The sequence below is a fragment of the Rhinoraja longicauda genome, unplaced genomic scaffold, assembly GCF_053455715.1.
Source record: "Rhinoraja longicauda isolate Sanriku21f unplaced genomic scaffold, sRhiLon1.1 Scf000517, whole genome shotgun sequence".
Taxonomy (NCBI): domain Eukaryota; kingdom Metazoa; phylum Chordata; class Chondrichthyes; order Rajiformes; family Arhynchobatidae; genus Rhinoraja; species Rhinoraja longicauda.
In genome coordinates, this window is record NW_027601734.1 from 37206 (window position 1) to 43848 (window position 6643).

Sequence of the window (6643 nt, forward strand, 5' to 3'; positions counted from 1 at the left end):
TGCAGCTGTCGCCTCCATCTCCATAGCAACGGTGTAAACCCAACCAGGCACATACCTCCAGTAAGGTTCAGTTTAGTTTATTGGTGTCAGTGTACCGAGGTACAGTGAAAATCTTTTGTTGCATGCTAACCAGTCAGCGGAAATACAATACATGATTACAATCTATCCATTTACAGTGTACAGATACATGATAATAGAATAATGTTTAGTGCAAGGTAGAGCCAGCAAAGTCCGATCAAGGATAGTCCGAGGGTCGCCATCTTATCTGATTCCAGCACCAGCTTCAGACTCAATACTTTTGTCATCACCAAAATTCTTTGTTCCCACTCCATTACATTTCCGCACTTTGGACCCACAATTTCTCTTTAACCTGAAGGGCAGGGATTTGTCATCAAGAACGAACATAGAACAGTGCAGCAACGAGAACAGGCCCATCGGCCCTCAATGTCTGTGCCAAACATGATGCCAAGACGGTCTCATATCTAAAACCAACCTGCCATACATTGTCTCCATCTACACTTCATGCTGTCTCAGCAAGGCCACCAGCTTAATCAAGGTCCAGCCATCTCCCTTCTCCCCTCAGACTGGAGGTACAGAGGTTTGAAAATGTAAACCTCCAGATTCAGGGACAGTTTCTTCCCTACTGTTATCAAGCAACTGAACCGTTCTCTCACCAGCTAGAGAGCAGTCCTGACCTCCCATCCACCTCATTGGAGACCTTCGAATTACCTTTAATCGGACTTTATGAGACTTTATCTTGCATTAAACGTTATTCGATTAACCCTGTATCTGTATACTGTGAAGGGCTTGATAATAATAATATTCATTTATTGTCATTGCAACGAGTACAACGAAATTAAAAAATAGCCAATCCTGACGGTGCGTACAAACATATATGCAATAAATGCAAAAACAAATAAATACATAAATACAATTATGTTAAGTACAAAGATTTTTTAGTGTTGCCTAGTGCAAAGGTAGTGTTCAGTTCTCGTATGGCCCTGGGGTAAAAACTGTTCTTAAGTCTGTTTGTTCGGGATTTTATCGACCTGAAACGTCGACCAGAGGGCAGATGAACAAACAGACGGTGGCCGGGGTGGGATGGATCTTTTATTATTTTGCCTGCTCTACTGAGGCAGCGTAGGCTGAACAGGTGCTCCAGGGAGGGCAGTGAGCAGCCGATGATTTTCTGGGCCGTCGTGATGACCCTCTGAAGGGCCTTCCTGTCCTTTTCTGAGCAGCTGGCATACCATGTGGTTATACAGTATGCCAGCACACTCTCGATGGAGCAGCGATAGAAGGACAACATGAGCTTCTCCTGCAGGTTGGTTTTCCTGAGGATCCTCAGGAAGTGGAGTCTCTGCTGTGCCTTCTTTACTGTGGTGATGGTGTTGGTAGACCAGGTGAGATCCTCTGCGATGTGCGTACCCAGGAACCTGAAAGCTGGTACCCTTTCCACACAGACCCCATTGATGTAGAGTGGGTCGTAATCTCCACTGGTTTTCCTAAAGTCAATTATAAGTTCCTTTGTTTTGGAGGAGTTCAGGACCAGATTGTTCACTGAACACCATGCTGCCAGCCTTTGGATTTCATCCCTATAGGCTGTCTCATCTCCTTCTGAGATGAGTCCAACCACAGTCGTGTCATCCGCGAACTTGATGATGGTGTTGGTGGGATGGGTGGGGGCGCAGTCGTGAGTGTAGAGGGAGTAAAGGATGGGGCTCAACACACAGCCCTGTGGTGAGCCGGTGCTCAGTGTAATGGTGGAGGAGAGGTGAGGGCCTATTTTGACTGTCTGGGGGCGGTTGGTCAGAAAGTCCTTGATCCATTTGCAGATGGTTTGGGAAAATCCAAGGTCGGAAAGTTTGGTGACCAGTCTGCTCGGGATGACCGTGTTAAAGGCAGAGCTGAAGTCGAGGAAGAGCATCCTCACATAGCTCCCCTGGTGTTCAAGGTGGGTCAGTGCAGTGTGAAGAGCAGTGTCGATGGCATCCCCTGTAGACCTATTTGCTCTGTAGGCAAACTGGTGTGGGTCGAAGGTGGGTGGGAGGCTGGCTTTGATGTGCTGCAGGACCAGTCTCTCGAAGCACTTTGTGATGACCGGTGTGAGTGCTACCGGACGGTAGTCGTTAAGACTGCTGATGACAGACTTTTTCGGCAGTGGGATGATTATGGCGGACTTCAGGCAGGGAGGGATGGTGGATTTTAAAAGGGACAGGTTGAAGATTTTTGTGAAGACCTCAGATAATTGGTCTGCACATTCCCTCAGCACTCTGCCCGTCACACCATCGGGGCCTGCAGCTTTCCTGGGATTCACTGCTCTGAGCACGCGCTTAACATCATACTCCTGCACAGTGAAGGTGTTGCTGTCAGGTGCTGGAGAGGGTGTAATGTCTGCCACTGTAGCTTTCACCTCGAAACGAGCAAAGAAACAGTTAAGTTCCTCAGCCAGCGAGGCGTCGCCGTCGGCAGTCGTGCGGTTGCTGGTCTTGTAGTTGGTGATGTGCTGGATGCCTTGCCATACCCGCCGTGGGTCATTGTTGGAGAAGTGGTCTTCAATCTTCCTCTTGTAGGACGCTTTGGCATCCTTGATGCCTCTCTTCAGGTTGGTTCTAGCAGCACTGTATAGAGCTCTATCACTAGACCTGAAGGCGGTGTTACGGTCCTTGAGGAGAGACCTGACATCCTTTGTCATCCAGGGTTTTTGATTTGGGTACAACCGGATGCGTTTGTCGACGGTGACATTGTCAACACAGTTTTGGATGTAGCAAAGTACAGTTGATGTGTACTCCTCCAAGTCCTGATCCTCAAAAATATCCCAGTTGGTCCTTTCGAAGCAATCCTGCAGCTGCGAGGAAGCTCCTTCAGGCCATGTCTTAACAGTCTTTATGGTGACTGGAGCTTTCCTCCTGAGTGGGGTGTATGCTGGGGTTAGGAATATGGACAGGTGATCTGACTGCCCCAGGTGTGGTAGTGGTGCTGACCTGAACCCCTTCTTAATATTTGAGTAAACCTTGTCTAGTGTGTTTTTCCCCCTGGTAGCACATCTTATGTGTTGTTCAAGTTTCGGGAGAACTGACTTTAGGTCTGCATGGTTGAAGTCCCCGGCTATGATGTGGGCTGCTTCTGGATATGTGCTCTGTTGTGAGTTTATTGCACCGAGCAGGTAGCCTAAAGCTGTGCTAGCGTTAGCATTCGGTGGGATGTAGACTGCTGTTACTATAACCCCTGTAAATTCGCGAGGAAGGTAAAAAGGCCTGCATTTAACTGTTAGGGACTCCAGATCAGGAGAACAGTGGCTATCTATGATTTGGATGTTAGTGCACCAGTTGTTGTGCAAATAAATGCATAACCCCCCCCCCTTGCTCTTACCGGAGTCGATGTTTCTGTCCCAACGAAACGCTGTACGCCCGGCTAGCTCAATGGCTCCGTCTGGGATAAGTGGATGAAGCCATGTCTCTGTTACTAAGAGAATGCAACAGTCCTCCACGAGTTTGTTTGCTGATATCAGCAGTTTTAGTTCGTCCATTTTGTTGATGGTAATCATGTATAGACTTTCCATTGACTGAATAGCACGCAACAAAACCCTTTTCACTGTACCTCATTACACGTAAAAATAATTAAAATAAACTAAAGGACAGGGAGTATGGGGAGAAGGCAGGAACGGGGTACTGATTGAGAATGATCAGCCATGATCACATTGAATGGCGGTGCTGGCTCGAAGGGCTGAATGGCCTCCTCCTGCACTATTGTCTATTGTCTATAGAACAATGGACTAGAAAGTTCAAGCGCTGTAACGATATCTCCCAAACCAATTTCACCACAAGAAACGCGCAATTTCATCACATTGAAATTCTCTAGAACAATGTAAATAAGCAAATCCACTCAGGTGACCGAGAAATTGTCTGAAATTGTGTATAAAGTCATGGGAGGAATAGTCCGGGTAGATACACAGAGTCTCTTGCCCAGAGGAGGTGAACCGAGGACCAGAGGACATATGTTTAAGCTGAAAGGGAAAAGATTTAATTGGAATCTGAGGGGTAACTTTTTCACACAAAGGGTGGTGGGTGTATGGATCGAGCTGCAAGAAGAGGTAGTAGAGGCAGGGACTATCGCAACGGTTAAGAAACAGTTAGACAGGTACATGGACAGGACAGGTTTGGAGGAATATGGGCCAAACACTGGTAGGTGGGACTGGTCTAGATGGGACGTGTGGACAAGATGGGCCGAAGGGTCTATTTCCACGCAGTAGGACTCTAAATTATGTTTGCAACACAATGATCCCAGTAAGTTACCTTCTCCCCCCTTAGGATCCCAGAGATTTAACTCTTGAGTCAAGCAAGTTCTTCTCATTGCAGTCCTGAATGGCTGACCGTTTAGTTCACTGTGACCCCATCAGTCCAGAATGCCTTTGCCAACCCCAGCACCAATTTAAACTAATCTCAGCTGCCTGTCTATAATCTCCTAACCCTATCTGTTCAATGGTCTTTCCAAATGCTTCTTAAACTTTGCTAATTTAATTTAATTTAGTTTATTGTCATATGTACCAAGGTAGAGCAAAAAGCTTTCGCTGTGTGCTAACCAGTCAGCAGAAAGACAATACATGATTCCAATCGAACCATTTACAGTGTACGGATACACAATGTGGAATACTCTGCCTCAGAAGGCAGTGGAGGCCAATTCTCTGAATGAATTCAAGAGAGAGCTCGATAGAGCTCTTAAGGATAGCGGAGTCAGGGGGTATGGGGAGAAGGCAGGAACGGGGTACTGATTAAGAATGATCAGCCATGATCACATTGAATGGCGGTGCTGGCTCGAAGGGCCGAATGGCCTCCTCCTGCACCTATTGTCTATTGTCTATTGTCTATTGATAAGGGAATAACATTTAATGCAAGGTAAAGCCAGTAAAGTCCGATCAAGGATAGACCCAGGGTCACCAAAGAGGTAGATAGGGGTTCATCAGTGCTCTCTGGTTGTGAAGGGCCGAATGGCCTACTCCTGCACCTATTGTCTATTGAAGTATATAAAATTATGAGAGGCATAGATAGGTAGGATAAATAGACAGCCAGAACATTTTTCCCAGCATGGAAATATCCAACAGAGGAAGCCATCGCTATCAGCTGAGAGGGGGGGGGGGGGGGGGGGGAATATAATGGAGATTTGTGGGGCAAGTCTTTTACACAGAGGGTGGTGGGGGCCTGGAATTCATTGCTGGGGGTGGTGTTGGAGGCAGATATGATAGCGGCATTTAAGAAACTTTCAGATAGGCACGCGGATTTGCAGGGAATGGAGGAATCCGGGTCACTTGCAGGGAGATGAGATCAGTTCAGCTAGACATGTTCGACACAAATGTTGTGAGCCGAGGGCCCCGTTCCTGTGTTGTAATGTTCAGTGTATTTGCCAGACATCTACCGTACAAAAGAAGATGAGGAAGAATTTATTTCGTCAGAGGGTGGTGCATCTGTGGAATTCATTGCCACAGACGGCTGTGGAGGCCAAGTCAATGGGTATTTTTAAGGTGGATATTGACAGATACTTGATTAGTACGGGTGTCAGGGGTTATGGGGAGAAGGCAGGAGAATGGTGTTGAGAAGGAAAGATAGATCAGCCATGATTGAATGGTGGAGTAGACTTGATGGGCCAAATGGCCCAATTCTGCTCCTAGAGCTCTGTGTAAGAAACCTGCCCTGTAATTCTACTTTAAATTTTCCTCCGCTCAACTTAAATCCATGCCCTCTAGCATTTGACCTTCCCATCCTGGGAAAAAGATTCTGACTATCTAACCAATCTATGCTTTTCATTATTGTACAGATTTTTTATCCTCAGCCATCAATGCTCCAGAGAAAACAATCCAAGCTTGTCCAACACGATACACTGTAAATGGATCGATTGTGACCATGTATAGTCTTTCTGCTGACTGGTGAGCACGCAACAAAAAGCTTTTCACTGTACCTCGGTACACGTGGCAATAAACTGAACTGAACCGAACAACCTTTCTTTCTAAATAATACTCGGTAATCCAGGCAGCATCCTGGTGAACCTATTCGCACTGTCTCTCAAACCACCCCACCACCCTCCTTGAATGTGACAACCGGAACTGCACATGACCGCTAATTTGTTTTGCTCAGTCCATGTAGTGTCCCTAGTGTGTACGATAGAACTAGCGTACAGGTGATTGTTGGTCCCGGCATGGACTTAGTGGGCCGAAGGGCATGTTTCCACACAGTAGCGGGGGAGGAGAAGGGGGGGGGAAGAACAAAGGAGGGGCCGGCGGGGGTAACTTTGTAACTATGTCAGCGCCCTTTATGTGGTGACTATTTGCATACCTTAGGTAAACAAGCAAAGAATTTCACTGTGCCTTGTCACATGTGACAATAAAGTATTCTGTTCCATTCCATTCCATATCAATGAACTAAACTCTAAACTAAAACTTGCTCGTTCTATTTCACAGTCTAAATTTCCCCTCGCCAATGTTCTCACTTTGACTACTTAATGTAAAGCTAGCAAACAGTTCTTCATACATAGGGTGGGAAAAGGTTGGAATTTTCGTTTGCAGCTGACTTTTGTTTTTTAGGGCGTTTTTCAATTTTATACCTGATATAAGAGTGTTTTTATGCTGCCAGCTGTGTTTTAGTGTAACCCA